General features: G+C 48.6%; 1 pseudogene; it reads right to left on the reverse strand.

Moving 5' to 3' along the window:
- The window catches only part of LOC147957761 (F-box protein At5g18160-like), a 63,716-nt pseudogene extending 48,081 nt beyond the window's left edge, over nucleotides 1-15,635 (reverse strand).
- Between the last annotated feature and the right edge of the window lie 1,432 nt (nucleotides 15,636-17,067).

Raw genomic sequence — 17,067 nt, forward strand, 5'->3', positions numbered from 1 at the left:
CTCCAACGCTGATCTCGAAGTGAAGCTGGCGGCTCTGACGAAATCTCTGGACGGCGCCAAGGAGCAGGAGGTGGCCTTGAAGGAAGAAGTCGAGGCTGGCAAGGTGCTGCTGGCGCGTGCTGCTGCCGCCCAGAAGACCTTGTCGGAGAACGTGGAGCACTGGACGGAGGGTCTAGTGAACGTCGCCGCGGACGTTGACAAGGAGCTGGCGCAATTGGGGATGGTGGATCTCGGGTACTCCTCCGACGAGAACCTCCAACCCAGCACCAAGCTTACTCTGTTCTTCAAGGGCGTGGCGACGGCGCTTCAGCGACTCCGGGAGCAGATCCCAAAGCAGCTTGCCGACGAGTCGCGCAAGATTTGCGAAGGAGCTCTCCAGAAGGTGCTGATGAAGGTGGCCTTCTGCAACCCAGGTCTCCGCCTCACCAATGTCCTCCGAAGCTTGCCGCCAGATGCTGATCTAGAGGAGCTCAAGGCCCTTGTCGCGCCTATTGTGGACAGGGTGAGTGGAATCAGGAGGGTCGAAGGTGACCGCGTAGACTAGGCCATCCATCTTCTTCTTTCCTTGTCGCTATTAATCATGTTATGAAAAACAGTCTGTTAGAGCTGCGACAAGTTATTTTGTAATATACTCTATCCTGGGTAGTAACGACTATGTTATTTCCTTTACTCGATTCCTTCCCTTGTATGTTTTTACCCTTACGCTTTTAGGGCACTTGCCGGCGCGAGCACCTTTGCCGCAAGCGCTGAGTGCGGAACGTCAGCAGCCTGCAGGCGGTGCCACGGCCTACAAGAAACCTTGTCGCAGAGCTAGTCGCAGCTCACTTAAGTTGTTGAGCGGACTCGAAACAACAGTAAGGGCGCAACTAGCTACGAGTTGGTTCCTCCGCGCACAGGTTTTCCATACAAGGGACGGTCGTTCAAGGAAGATAACTCTATAAATTTAAGAATCTGATTGCTCAAATTTTGGCAAACTTATCTTTTCTGTTGTTTGCTTCTCGGCAAGGCGAAACCTTCTTGAACGACGTCTTGTCCATACCGTATCTTCTCCTCCCCCCCCCAGCAAACTTGTGCGCGAGAGAACCTTCCTTTCCTTGAGAGAAAAAAAGAAGAAGGAGAAAAATCTATGGAACCTTAGGGCTCGTTGTGCTCACCGGGTGTAAGTGCTGCACAAAGTGTCAGATAACACATGCAAATAATAAAAAGCATGAAAATCGACAAGGTGTGCTGAGCACATGATATTTATGCACGGGATCTGCGCCCGGCTTTGTACAAAGGATTACATGCAACAGCGGCAAGACTTGTACAAAAGGTGGTTGCCGAAACGGGTTCCGGCAACCGCGCCCTATGGGTAAAACTTGCGAAGATGTTCAATATTCTAGGAGTTGCTCACTGGGACGCCATCTTCGGTCTCCAGGCGGACAGCACCAGGCCTAGTGACTCGTTTCACCCGGTAAGGGCCTTCCCACTTTGGCGTCAACTTGTTTGAATTCTTGGCGGACTGAACGCGCCGAAGAACAAGGTCGCCTTCCTCGAGACTCCTGGCATTAACTTTGCGGCTATGGTAGCGGCGCAAAGCTTGCTGGTAGCGAGCAGCTCGTACCGCAGCCTGAAGACGGTCTTCCTCAAGGAGCAGCGCGTCATCTTGCCGCAGCTGCTCTTGCTCAAGCTCATCATAAGCGAGCACTCGAGGCGACCCGTATACGAGTTCCGTGGGGAGAACTGCCTCCGCTCCATAGACTAGAGCGAAGGGTGTCTGGCCAGTGGTTCGATTTGGCGTCGTCCTGATCGACCAAAGAACCACCGGCAGCTCCTCGATCCAGTTTCTTTCGCACTTGTGCAGCATGTCGAAAGTTCTGGTCTTGAGCCCGCGCAGCACTTTAGCATTTGCCCTCTCCGCTTGACCGTTGCTTCTTGGGTGAGCAACAGAAGCGAAGCAGACCTTGGCACCAAGATCTTGGACGTACTGCATGAAGGTGCGGCTCGTAAATTGGGTACCATTGTCGGTGATTATCCTGTTAGGGATCCCGAAACGGCAAACAATCGACCTGAAGAACTTGACTGCTGACTGTGCTGTCACCTTCCTCACTGGCTCTACTTCCGGCCACTTTGTGAACTTGTCGATCACAACGTACAAGTACTCAAAGCCCCCGACAGCTCGGGGGAAGGGGCCGAGGATGTCGAGCCCCCAGACCGAAAATGGCCAGGATAAAGGGATCGTGTGGAGAGCTTGAGCTGGCTCGTGTATCTTCTTGGAATGGAACTGGCACGCTTCACACTTGGTTACTTGTGCAGTTGCATCCTGGAGGGCTGTCGGCTAGAAGAAACCTTGCCGGAATGCTTTGCCGACAAGTGCCCTTGCGCCAATGTGGTGACCACATATGCCTCCATGTATCTCTGCCAACAGCTTTTGTCCATCTTCCCGAGGAATGCACTTCAATTTCACACCGTTGAGTCTTCTTCTGCACAGTATGTTATCGACAAACTGGTACATACTAGACTACCGAGCTACTCTTTCTGCTACTTCTTGCTCTTTGGGAAGTTCTCTTGTCTGAAGGAAATGGACAATCTGCTGCGCCCATGCTGGAGCTTGTGGCTCGACAACAAGGACTAAAGGCATATCTGCTGCTGCGGGAACATCCGCTTCTACGGCAAGAACTTGCGGCTCTGCTGGAGCTTGACGTTCCCCGGCAAGCTTGCCGGAGCAAAACTTGTCGGGAGCGTCTGCTTCAACGGAACAAACCCTAGGGCTCGCCGGAGCAGACTGCTCCTCAGCACTGTTGGTGTTGATCTTGGGGACCTTTTTGGCGGCGGCTTCAGGAAGCTCTGCCGGAAAATAGTCGCCAGAAATCAACTTCCTCTTCTTGCTCTGTCTAGTTGACGGTGTTACGGATGGCTGAGTTAGCTTGAGCACAAAGATCCCAGGTTCCACAGGTAACTTAAGTGCAGCGCACTTTGACAGGCCATCAGCAATGTCATTCTGAGCTCTCGGGACATGCTCCGTCTGCAGGCCGTCAAAGTGCTCTTCTAGCTTTCTCACTTCGTCAACATAGGCTTCCATCAAAGGACTTTGGTAATTCTTGTTCACTTGGCGGACGACAAGCTGCGAGTCACCCCTGACAATGAGCTTCTTAATTCCAAGTTCTGCCGCGATCCTGCATCTCCGGTGGGTGCTTGAGGTGCTCTCCGGTGGGTGCGACAAGCAGCACCCCAGCACCGGCGCCTTGTAGCGAAAAGGCACCGTCAAAATACATGAGCCACTCTTTGTTCGTTTCCTTGGCGGGGATGCTCGTCTCCGGAATTTCTTCGTCTGGTGTTGGCGTCCACTCTGCTATGAATTCTGCCAATGCCCTGCTTTGGATAGTTGAAGTACTCTCAAATTTGAGACCAAAGCTTGACAGTTCCAATGCCCACTCGACAATCCTGCCTGTTGCTTCTGGATTCTGCAGTATCCTCTTCAGCGGAAAGCGAGTGACAACTGTGATCTCATGTGCCTGGAAGTAATGGCGCAGCTTTCTCGAGGCCATAAGAAGGCCGTAAAGCAACTTCTGCACACCAGAGTACCTTGACCTAGCCCCCTGCAGATGGGAACTGACAAAGTAGACTGGGCGCTGCACCATTCTCTTTTGCACCTCTTCGCATGCCTGTGCAGATCCATCCTTGTCGGGACCAGAGCTTGTCGGGGAAGCCCCTTGCTTGTCGTTGGATGCGCTTGCCGCGGTTGCTGGCTCGTCATCTGCCTCCCTCTCTGCCACTAACGCAGCACTAACCACTTGATTGGTTGCCGCTATATACAGCAGCAACTTCTCTTGCGGTTTAGGTGCGACAAGTGTTGGAGTGGAGGACAGGTATCTCTTCAAGTCCTGCAGAGCAGCCTCCGCTTCCAGAGTCCATTTCATTGGACCTGCCTTTTTCAAAATTTTGAAAAATGGCAGGGCGCGCTCAGCAGACCGAGAGATAAACCTGCTGAGAGCAGCCACGCAGCCGGCAAGTCTTCGTACATCCTTGACGCGCTTTGGTGCTTCGATCTACTCAATGGCCTTGATCTTGTCGGGATTGGCTTCAATTCCCCGCTGAGACACAAAGAACCCGAGAAGCTTGCCGGAAGGGACTCCAAACACACACTTCTCGGGGTTGAGCTTGAGGTTGATCTTGCGCAGATTTGCAAAGGTCTCGTCTAAATCTTGAATTAAGGTTGCCCTGTCTTTGCTCTTGACCACTATGTCATCCATGTAGGCTTCTACATTTCTGTGTATCTGTGGTTCCAAAGTGACATGGACTACTCTTGCAAATGTTGAACCAGCATTCTTTAATCCGAAAGGCATCCATATGAAACAGTATGTGCCACATGGAGTAATGAATGTTGTTTTCTCCTCATCCTCTTCTGCCATGAAGATCTGATGGTATCCTGAATATGCGTCAAGAAATGAAAGCAAATCACATCCGGCTGTGGAGTCAACGATCTGGTCAATGCGCGGTAAGGGAAATGGGTCTTTGGGACAAGCTTTATTAACATCAGTAAAGTCAATACAAAGCCTCCATTTTCCATTCGCCTTGCGCACGACTACAGGATTGGCCAGCCACGTGGGATGGAGCACTCCTCTGACAAGGCCTGCTGCTTCCAATTTCTTGATTTCTTCTGCTATGAATTCTTGGCGCTCCACTGCTTGTTTCTTGACCTTCTGCTTGACGGGCCGCGCATGAGGACAAACGGCAAGATGGTGCTCAATTACTTTCCTGGGAACACCGGGGATATCAGACGGTTGCCATGCAAACACGTCGACATTCGCCCGCAGGAAAGTAACGAGCGCGCTTTCCTATTTAGGGTCAAGCGTGGCACTGATGGTGAAGGTACCACCAGTGCCGTCCTCCTTGGCGGACACCTTCTTGGTATGTGGTGGAGCTGCCATTACCTTCTTACACTTGCCGGTGGAGCTCGATGGTGCGTCCTCTATGGTAGCGCAGCACTCCGAAGAGGTGCGCTTGCCGGAGTGGGCATCAGAGCTCTTGCCGGACTTGGTCTTCTTCTTCCCCCCGGGAGCTTCAGCGGCAAGCGGTTTGCGATCTGTAGCGGCTGCTGCTTCCCGGTAGATCTTGTCGGTGCAGATAAGGGCATCTTTCTTGTCGCCAGGAACGGAGATGACGCTTATCGGGCCTGGCATCTTGAGCATGTTGTATGCATAGTGAGAGGCTGCCATGAACTTGGCGAGCGTTGGACGGCCAAGTATCCCATTGTAAGGCAATGGAAAATCGGCAACGTCAAAAGTGACCCTCTCAGTTCTGAAGTTCAGCTCGCTGCCAAATGTCACCGGCAACGTGACCTTCCCTTTCGGCTTCCTCCTTCCCGGGTTAATTCCTTGGAACGTGCCGGTTTCTTCGAGCTCGCTGTCAGGGATCTGGAGTTTCTGGAGCACAGCGGAGGAGATCAGATTTAAGCCGGCCCCGCCGTCAACTAGCATCTTAGTGACTTTGAGGTTGCGGATTGTTGGCGAAACCAACAACGGCAAGCACCCGACCGCAGTTGTGCGATCAGGGTGGTCCTCAATGTCAAAGATGATAGGCGTGCTGGACCATTTCAGAAGCTTGCGTGATTCGACAGGTGGCTCTGCCGCATTAACTTCCTGCAGCCACTATTTGAGTTGGCGGTGGGAAGTATGCAGAGAAGCACCGCCGTCAACACACAAGACTTCTGTAGCTTTCTGAAACTCCTGCTCACTGTTCTCGACATCATCCATGTCTTCGTCGTCATCTTCGTCTTCATCCTTGTCGCGGCCGCGGGGAGGTCTGTCTCCTTGCCGCTGCTTGGCCTTGCCGCGGCGTCCTCCCCGGCCGGCGCGTTTCTTGCCGGCTTCTCCACCGCCTCCTTGGGCCCTCTCCTTGTCGCGCCGCTCGTACTCAGCCTTTTGTTGCTGGACAAGCTGCTCGACTTTCTTGCAGCTCTGGAGGTCATGGCCCTTGGTGCGGTGGATCTTGCAATACTGCTTATCGGTGCCGTCCTGCTTGTCGGCAGCTGCCACAGCCTGGCAGTTGGTGCACGCGGCAATCTCCTTGCCGGAGCTACCAACTTTGGCTTGCTAGGCGCCACCGTCGTTGCCGGACTGCTCAACGACTAGCACCTCTTTGCCCTTCTTCCTGTTGCGCCGCCGATTTTTCTTTGCCGGGGCGGCATCCTCACTGTCAGATCCTCCTGCTCCTATAGTCTCTCCGGGGAGTTTCCTCCCTTCCTTAGCGCGTGCGCACTTGTCGGCCAGGGCATATAGCTCACTGACGTCTCTGATCCTACTCATCGCCATCTCCTCCCGCATCCTGCGATTACGCACGTTCTGATGGAACGCGCTGATAACCGCGGCAGGGTGGATGTCTGGGATGTTGCGCTGCACACGGCTGAACCTCTGAATATACTTGCGCAGGGGCTCTCCTTCCTTCTGGGCAAGCAGGTGAAGATCACTTTCCTGGCCATGTGGCTTGTGGCCGCCTGTAAAGGCGCCGACAAACTGATGGCAAAGGTCTGCCCAAGAGGATATGGAGTTGTCCGGCAAGTGCATGAGCCAGGACCTAATTTCGGGCTTGAGCACCAGCGGGAAGTAGTTGGCAAGGACCTTGTTGTCTCGCCCCCCGGCAGCTTGCACCGCAATGGTGTAGATGCTGAGGAGCTCTGACGGGTGCGACTTGCCGTCGTACTTCTCCGGTACGTCTGGCTTAAAATGCTTCTGGCTGGGCCACTGGACTTGCCGCAGCTCACGGGTAAACACAGGGCAACCTACCGCGTATGGCAAGTCGCCTGGTTCTCCGGGCGCATGCATGTCAACAGAGGGCCCAGCACGCAGATCTGATTGACACCGCGCTTCTCTTCGGCGCTCGATGCATGTTCGAGCGTCTTCTTGCTGTCTCTTGTGAAGAACTTGGCGCTGATCGCGACGAGCTCGCGGATCTGATGACGCGGTGGAGTCGCTGTCGAGGTGGATCTGGCGAGTCGGCGATCTTGGCCTTCGAGGCGGAGAGTGCACAGTGGTTGCACCCTCCCCGGTCTTGTCACCACCGGCTCGCGCCTGACTGACTTGCCGCGGCTGCGATGTGCTCGGCTGCCGTGGGTCGTCGCCGTTGGCAAAGCCGATGAGGCTCTGGATAGTGGCCCTCCAGTCATCGATCTTCTCTGGCGCTGGAGGGTAATCTAGGAGCAGTTGAGCTCGTGCTAAAGCTTCTGCCGGAGTGGCGGGCGGCGGTGGTGAATGGCGCGATGAACTGGATATGCTCGGACTTCTAACTACGTTAGAAGGAGCAGTATCTTGTCCAGGCGACCGTGCCACGCTCGCGCCAGCATGCTAGCGTGCATGCTGGTCTCGAGCACTCCGGGATCCGCCAGCTTGATCTTGGCCCAGCAAACGTATGGTACCGTGAGTACCATGACGCTGCTGGTCCCGCGCCTCCTGAGATGGGCACGGTGCGTGTACGGACGCCGAGGTCTTGGAGTGCGCTCGGTCGTCGTGGGAGCCGACCGCGCCGCCGATGTGCAGCGCAGTCTTGTCCTTGGACTTGGCAGCACCATGAGCCTCCTCGTCGGCGCCCGTTCTCCCGTTGGCGTCTACCCCACCAGCCGTTCGCTCTTGCGGTGGTGGGCTCGGCGCGGACGGAGCAGCTGCCTCCGAAGCCTTCTTCTTCGGAGGCATGTTGATGGAGATGATGAAGATTCAGCTCGTGCGAACGCTGAATCGGATTCACACAGCCTCGACGCACCCCCTACCTGGCGCGCCAAAGATGTCGGGGGTGCTGATCCCACGGACACCTATGGGACCACGGCGGACCGAGGCCCCTTTCGGTTCGGTAGGGGGGGCGGAGAGTGCACGAAGAGCAGATCGAGGCGAAGCGCACGAGCGATGCGATCGATTTACCCAGGTTCGGGCCGCACGGATGCGTAAAACCCTACTCCTGCTTGTGATTGTATTGGATTCTTGCTCGAGAGCGCTGATTGCTACAGTACACACCAGCAGCTAACCAGACCGAGCGTGAGAATGATTGTCCGACCCCCTCCTACGTTGCGCATGGGCCTCCTTTTATATGTCAAAGGGGTCACCGACAGGTGGCAACATAGGGAAGGGCAAAAATGGAAAAAGCACTGCGGTTGGCACCGCCGCCTACAACAGTGTTATCATACCTAACCTAAGCGGCAGGGGACAAAGGCATTAAATGCCTGTCTGCGTCGCCTAGACAGTGCAGAAAGGGACCGCTAGGGACGCCACTGCTTGCCACGATGGCTATCTTGTCAGCGCCGCTCGCCACCGTGTACCTCTGGCTGCACAGCCTTCCGCCACGTACGCCCGGAAGGGTCCCAGGGCGACACGTTGGTGGACGCGCTGGAGCGCAGGTACAGAGTGAAAGCTTGCCGCGGCAAGGGCCTTGCCGCATTCATTGTCTTGTCGCGTCTGGGAGCTTGTCGCTCACCGAGCCTTGGTTGGCCTTCCCAGCAAGCTCCTCTTGCCGGGGTCTTGTCTCCTTACCGGCAAGTTCTTCTTGCCGGGGCCTTGAACACTTTGTTCTTGAATGGCTCCAAGGGAACCAGGGAGGATCTTGACGGTCACCCGGCAAGCCTTGCCGCGGGACGCTGCAACTGCCCGTGCACAAGTTCGGGATACTAAGGTACCCCTACTTTAGTACACCGACATACTGAAACGAAGAATAACTGGGATCATACTGTGATGAAGAAGAGGACTCTGACTACCACTGGCTGACAGTCATCTCTGGATCCCAAGAATAAACAGATTGTCGTGGAGGCTCATCTTGTGGTTCCGGTTCCGTGGCTGGTGCAGGATTCCGGTAAGCTTGAACGGCAGCCCACGTAACGAGATAGGGTCCTACAAACTTAAACAAAGAAGGAGCAAGCAACGTAATAGTTTCAGGATGATGTTTATCAAAGAATAATTTATACTTGAGCTCTCCATCCCTGCCCTTAACAAGAAAATCATGTGCTATCATACTCTTATAATCTAGATAAGCATTAGGCAGCAATTTTTCTTCTTTCTCATAATGCCTAATAGCTATGTTAAAGTGTGCAGCGAGGCGTGAAGCATAAATGCCTCCAAAGATGGGACCCTTAGTACGGTTAAGACTTAACCGTCTAGAAACAATTCCGCCCATACTAACAGTGTTGTCCCGGTATAAACCATGGAACGGAATAATAATAGTAGGAACACTAAGGTTCCCACAGTTCCCGCGACCAATCAAGCATCGACTAGCAAATAAGGCAAAATAGCGTAATACATGAAAATGTATGCTAGTGATTCTTGCATCAGAAACCTTCCTGGTTTCTCCCACGGAAATAGTTTTAATGAACGCCTCCACCTCATGACGGTGGGGTTCATCTAACGTACCCTCATGCGGTATGTTGCAGACTGCGCAAAATGCCGACAATGGCATTTTCTTCACAATGTCATATAAATGAAACTCTACTGAAGGAGGTGATTCCTTAGGGAAAAAGTAGAAGTTTTGCACAAAAGTATTTGTGAGTAAGAGATACTGTGGATGTTGGTCGCGGATGAAGTCGGTGAGGCCAGCATTCTAAATCAATGAGTAGAAATCTCCATAAATTCCAGCCTCTCTCAAGAAATTATCAGAAGGCCATTCACACGGCTGTATCTCCGCGGTATGAGGCAAATTATATTTGGGCCTCTAAGCTTCTTCATTTTATTTCTCCTTTGAGCTTTGGCTCGATGAGCCTCTCAAAAGTCTCTTCATTATTTTCTGAAATAATCTGAAAAAAAGTTTAGTAACTTCAAACAAAAGTGAACCAACTTCAATAAAATTGATAGCAACTACTCCTCCAAGTGCCTAGAGCCTATATCAAGCATTAGAACTACTTGGAACCATATAAATTTGACATGCAAGCTCAAGAACATGGTCACCTATGCAGCACAAATTTGCAATGAATAAAGCACTAGAACAAAAACTAATTGGACCAATGGAGGAGTCACATACCAAGGAACAATCTCCCCAAGCAGTTTTGCGAGAGGTGCTTTGAGCAAGGAGATCGAAAATCACAGCAAAAGTGGCTGGAACTCGTGCTTGAGTTGGTTTTTCGGGTTTGTGTGAGGAAGAGGAAGAAGATGGGTGCAGGGATAAGTGCAGGAGGGCCACCGTGGGCCCACGAGGCAGGGGGGGCGCGCCCTCCACCCTCGTGACCAGGTGGCAGCTCCCCCCGCGGTAATTTTTGCACTGTAAATCCTCAAATATTCCCGAAAAAATCATATTAAATTGGCATGGCATTCTGAGGACTTTTATTTTCGGGATATTTTTATATTGCATGGATAAGTCAGGAAACAGACAGAAAAATACTATTTTTATTTTATTTCAGCTAAATAACAGAAAGTATAGAAGGGGTACAGAAGTTTGTGCTTCTAGTTTCATCCGTCTCATGCTCATCAAAATGAATCCAGTAACAAGGTTGATCAAGTCTTGTTAACAAACTCATTCCGATAATCATGAAACCGGAGAAATTTTGAATAACACTAAGTTACCTCAACGGGGATATGCACATCCCCAATAATAAGTATATCATATTTCTTCTTGACAATAGGAAGAGGAAATTCAAAACCTCCAAATATAATCGATGGAATTTTTCCAATGGAGTTGATACTATGAACTTGAGGTTGTTTCCTCGGAAAGTGTACCGTATGCTCATTACCATTAACAGGAAAAGTGACATTGCCTTTGTTGCAATCAATAACAGCCCCTGCAGTATTAAGAAAAGGTCTTCCAAGAATAGTAGACATACTATCATCCTCAGGAATATCAAGAATAACAAAGTCCATTAAAATAGTAACGTTTGCAACCACAACTGGCACATCCTCACAAATACCGACAGGTATAGCAGTTGATTTATCAGCCATTTGCAAAGATATTTCAGTAGGTGTCAACTTATTCAAGTCAAGTCTACGATATAAATAGAGAGGCATAACACTAACACCGGCTCCAAGATCACATAAAGCAGTTTTAATATAATTTCTTTTAATGGAGCAAGGTATAGTAGGTACTCCGGGGTCTCTAAGTTTCTTTGGTATTCCACCCTTAAAAGTATAATTAGCAAGCATGGTGGAAATTTCAGCTTTCGATATCTTTCTTTTATTAGTAATGATATCTTTCATGTACTTAGCATTAGGATTAGTTTTGAGCACATCAGTCGATCGCATACACAAAAATATAGGTCTAATCATTTCAGCAAAGCGCTCAAAATACTCATCATCCTTTTTCTTGGATGGTTTGGGAGGAAAAGGAATGGGTTTCTGAACCCAAGGTTCTCTCTCTTTACCATGTTTCCTAGCAACAAAGTCTCTCTTATCATAACGTTGATTCTTTGATTATGGGTTATCAAGATCAACAGCAGGTTCAATTTCTACATCATTATCATTACTAGGTTGAGCATCATCATGAACGTCATCATTAATATTTTCACTAAGTTCATGTTCATTACTAGATTGTGTTTCAACATCAGACATGGATATATCATTTGGATTATCAGGTGGTTCAGCAATAGGTTCACTAGAAGTGTGAACAGTTCTATCATTTTTCTTTTTCTTCTTTTTAGAAGAACTAGGTGCAACAGTATTATTTCTCTGAAAATCTTGCTCGATTCTCTTAGGGTGGCCTTCAGGATACAAAGGTTCCTGAGTCATTCTACCAGTTCTAGTAGCCACTCTAACAGCATAATCTTTTTTCTTACTATTAATTTCATCAAGCACTTCCTTTTGAGATTTAAGTACTTGTTCTACTTGAGTTGTAACCATAGAAGCATGTTTACTAACAAGTTTAAGTTCACCTCTAATATTAGCCATATAATCACCCAAGCGTCTAATCATATAAGCATTTTCTTTTAATTTTCTACCAAAATAAGCATTGAAGTCGTCTTGCTTAAACATAAAGTTATCAAACTCATCCAGGCACTGACTAGCAATTTCAGTAGGAGGGACTTCAACTTTATCATATCTATAGAGAGAATTTACCTTTACTACCTGTGTCGGGTTATCGGGATTAGGAGGTTCTTCAATAAATAAAGGATTAAGATCATATGTTTCTTCGACAGGCGGTAGATTTAGACCATGTATTTCTTCAATAGGAGGTACATTCTTAACATCTTCAGCTTAATACCTTTTTCTTTCATAGATTTCTTTGCCTCTCGCATATCTTCGGGACTTAGAAATAGAACACCTCTCTTCTTCGGAGTTGGTTTAGGAATAGGCTCAATAATTGGAGCAGGAGCTGGCTCAGGAGCTGGCTCAGGAGGTGCCCAATTATTTTCATTTGTCAACATATTGTTCAATAGAATTTCAGCTTCATCCCGTGTTCTTTCCCTAAAAAGAGAACCAGCACAACTATCCAGGTAATCTCTGCAAGTATCGGTTAGTCCATTACAAAAGATATCAAGTATTTCAGGTTTCTTAAGAGGATGATCAGGCAATGCATTAAGCAACTTGAGAAGCCTCCCCCAAGCTTGTGGGAGACTCTCTTCTTTAATTTGCACAAAGTTGTATATTTCCTTTAAAGCAGCTTGTTTCTTATGAACAGGGAAATATTTAGCAGAGAAGTAATAAATCATATCCTGGGGACTACGCACACAACCAGGATCAAGAGAATTGAACCATATCTTAGCATCACCCTTTAATGAGAACAGAAATATTTTGAGGATATAAAAGTAGCGCGATCTCTCATCATTAGTGAACAAGGTGGCTATATCATTTAATTTAGTAAGATGTGCCACAACAGTTTCAGATTCATAACCATGGAAAGGATTAGATTCAACCAAAGTAATTATATCAAGATCAACAGAGAATTCATAATCCTTATCGGGAACACAAATAGGTGAAGTAGAAAAAGCAGGATCAGGTTTCATTTTATCTCTAAGTGATTCTTTGTTCCATTTAGCTAATAGCCTCTTGAGATCATATCTATCTTTGCAGGCTAAAATAGCGGCAGAAGATTCCATATCAAAAACATAACCCTCAGGAATAACAGGCATATCTTCATCATCACTTTCATAATTATAATCAGATTCAATAATTTCTTTCTCTCTAGCCCTAGCAATTTGTTCATCAAGAAATTCACTAAGGGGCACAGTAGTATCAGGCATAGAAGCAGTTTCATCATAAGTATCATGCATAGCAGAAGTGGCATCATTAATAACATGCGACATATCGGAACGAATAGCAGAAGCAGGTTTAGGTGTCGCTAGCTTACTCATAACAGAAGGTGAATCAAGTGCAGAGCTAGATGGCAGTTCCTTACCTCCCCTCGTAGTTGAGGGATAAATTGTTGTCTTAGCGTCTTTCAAGTTCTTCATAGTGTCCAGCAGATATAAATCCCAAGTGACTCAAAGAATAGAGCTATGCTCCCCGGCAACGGCGCCAGAAAAAGGTCTTGATAACCCACAAGTATAGGGGATCGCAACAGTTTTCGAGGGTAGAGTATTCAACCCAAATTTATTGATTCGACACAAGGGAAGCCAAAGAATATTCTCAAGTATTAGCAGCTGAGTTGTCAATTCAACCACACCTGGAAACTTAGTATCAGCAGCAAAGTGTTTAGTAGCACAGTAATATGATAGTGGTGGTAACGGTAACAAAAGATTAGTGCAAGCAATAGTAAATATTTTTGGTATTTTGTAGTGATTGTAACAGTAGCAAAGGGAAAGTAAATAAGCGTAAACCAGTATATGGAAAACTCGTAGGCACCGGATCAGTGATGGATAATTATGCCGGATGCGGTTCATCATGTAACAGTCATAACATAGGGTGACACAGAACTAGCTCCAATTTATCAATGTAATGTAGGCATGTATTCCGTATATAGTCATACGTGCTTATGGAAAAGAACTTGCATGACATCTTTTGTCCTACCGTCCCGTGGCAGCGGGGTCCTATCGGAAACTAAGGGATATTAAGGCCTCCTTTTAATAGAGAACCGGAACAAAGCATTAGCACATAGTGAATACATGAACTCCTCAAACTATGGTCATCACCGAGAAGTATCCCGATTATTGTCACTTCGGGGTTGTTGGATCATAACACATAATAGGTGACTATAGACTTGCAAGATAGGATCAAGAACACACATATATTCATGAAAACATAATAGGTTCAGACCTGAAATCATGGCACTCGGGCCCTAGTGACAAGCATTAAGCATAGCAAAGCCATAGCAACATCAATCTCAGAACATAGTGGATACTAGGGATCAAACCCTAACAAAACTAACTCGATTACATGATAAATATCATCCAACCCATCACCGTCCAGCAAGCCTACGATGGAATTACTCACGCACGGCGGTGAGCATCATGAAATTGGTGATGGAGGATGGTTGATGATGACGACGGCGACGAATCCCCCTCTCCGAAGCCCCGAACGGACTCCAGATCAGCCCTCCTGAGAGGTTTTAGGGCTTGGCGGCGGCTCCGTATCGTAAAATGCGATGATTTCTTCTCTCCTATTTTTCTCTCTCCGAAAGCCAATATATAGAGTTGGAGTTGGCGTCGGAGGAGCCTCAGGGGGCCCATGAGGTAGGGGGTGCGCCCTAGGGGGCACCCTAGGGGAGGCGCCCCCACCCTCATGGACAGGGTGTGGGCCCCCTGGACTTCATCTTTGGCGAGGATTTTTTATTATTTTTTATAAGACATCCCGTGGAGTTTCAGGTCATTCCGAGAACTTTTGTTTTCTGCACATAAAACAACATCATGGCAATTCTGCTGAAAACAGCGTCAGTCCGGGTTAGTTCCATTCAAATCATACAAGTTAGAGTCCAAAACGAGGGCAAAAGTGTTTGGAAAAGTAGATACAACGGAGACGTATCATGGTGCAGCACAAGGCAAGGGAGCCGCCCATTTCCAACAATGTCACCTTATCACCCAACTGTGTTGGGCGGCTCATCTGTCGGAATGTCTCGACTACAGTGTCAAATACTGTTATGTTGAGGCCCATTGCCCAGTGCAGGCGAGCACGATTATGGACTGGTGGAGAATTGAAGGACTAGGTAGCGGGATACCCATGTTTTGAAACTGTCAGCCATTGGATGCATCTTGGCTGGTCCGATCCCACTGTGAGGACGAAGTAATCAGGCAACTTAGTTGGGACGGCAGCCCCAATGAGTACCAAGTACGACACTTGTTTTGAGTATGACACCCAGAGAACACGGTGTTCTCCAGATGTGTGGAGCCGGTAGAAGCCGACTACGTCGACGGCGCTGGTGCGTGACCGTCATGGAGGATGTGGCTGGGAAGCACACTTGCGGGTGGTAGGGTTGCAGATGTAGAAATTGGATTGCTTCTCCAGGATGAGGAGGCCATCACAAGCGTCATGACATACAGTCATCTCGTTTGTAAAGGGATCTACGTGCCGGAGGACACGCTGTATCTTTTTATCAGTAGGGGATCCGGCATGGCGATAGATGCCCTCTATGTTTTGGATGATGGGGAGCGAGGGCTGGCGGTGGTGGTGGTTGAGGATGAACGTGTTGGTGGAAGTGCCGCTGCGCCACGACTTGTGGACGGCACGGCAGCGAAGTACATCCTTGGCCGGCAGCCGGACAAGGATCTCGTCAATGACAAGCCACTCGGGCAGGTCGTCGAACACGGTCACGCCGCTGCTGTCCGGCATGTTGGATGCTAGCTGTTAAGAAAAAAAGAACAAGCAAACATTAGTGCGGCCCATGAAGAAGAAACGTGATTTACTAAAACTCACTGTGGTGAAACTTCGAGCTTGGTCACTCTCCTATTTTTATGGTGGACAGTTCTATCAACCTTATTGCTCCCGATTAGCGAAAGTCAATCACTAGAGCTCATAACTAATTCATGCCCCGCAAAACAACCTGTACACAAATCAACAACCAAGCTCTTTCCTAAAACAAAAAAATAGTCGTATTGAAGTAGCAATCAGACACATAACAGTGGTAGTGGTAGTGATCAAATTACTTGCCACCATAGTAACAATCAGACATAAAACTATGCTGCAGAGCACCAAATCACAAACAGTTTCTGAAATGTGCTCAAGAAAAGACATCACACAAAAAAATCTCCGCACAGAGAACAAGAGCGTCCAGGTGCCAAAATCAAGTGTGCACTGAACATGAAAGATCAAAATATTGAGCTACATAAGTGAGTGCCTGAACCAAAAATTTCAACAACAAAGATGCCATAACTACTTGTGAAGGAATTAGCATTTCAAACTGCAATCATGCCTTCCATGATTTTCTAAAAGTGCAAAATGAAAGTAAATAGGGGGGAACATCATAACACTTCCAGAGCATAGATACTCGATTGCACTGAGCATGAAAGATCAAAATATCAAGCTACATAAGGGAGTACCTGAAGTAACCATTTCAGCAACTAAAATGCCATAACTTCTCGCTAAGGAATTAGCATTTCAAACTGCAACCGTGACATTCGTCACTTTTAACAATGCAAATTGAAAGTGAACTTAGGAGAACAGTCACTACAAAAAAATACACTTCCGTGATGATACGTGTTCATCACAGTAGGTCGCGTTTTTTGTCATGCATGTACATCCATGACAAATTTATGACAGAATCAAGATAGTCATACCTGTGCTGCCGTAGAAGTGTTCCATGACATTACCAAAATTATCATCACGGAAGTGTACACTTCCATGACGATAAATCACGCGTCACAGAAGTGCTTTCGTCAAGGGTCACCGACACATGGCATCCACCGTAACGGAACGCCGTTAAGCTATTGGGTCGGGTTTTGGATCCGATAACCCGTTAACAGCCCCGACCAATGGGGATTTTCCACATGTAAAATCATCATTGGTTGGAGGAAACACATGTCGGCTCATCGTTGGGACAGATGTCATCCACTCATTGGACGGAAGGCGCCTATGATACGTCGACACGTGGCACGGCCCAACAGAGGCCCATTCCTGTGAAAAGGCCAGCCCGTTTGACTTGGTCAAAAGGTGGCGGGCCGGACCATGGAAAGCCTGTTAACGGCCTGTTCGCATATAGCCCATTTACAGCCCGCTAACCCAAGGCCTGTTACGCCCTATCCGAATTAGGCCCAGTAGCGTCATC

The sequence above is a fragment of the Triticum urartu genome, chromosome 7A, assembly GCF_056163025.1.
Source record: "Triticum urartu cultivar PI428250 chromosome 7A, HENAU_Tu73, whole genome shotgun sequence".
Lineage (NCBI taxonomy): Eukaryota > Viridiplantae > Streptophyta > Magnoliopsida > Poales > Poaceae > Triticum > Triticum urartu.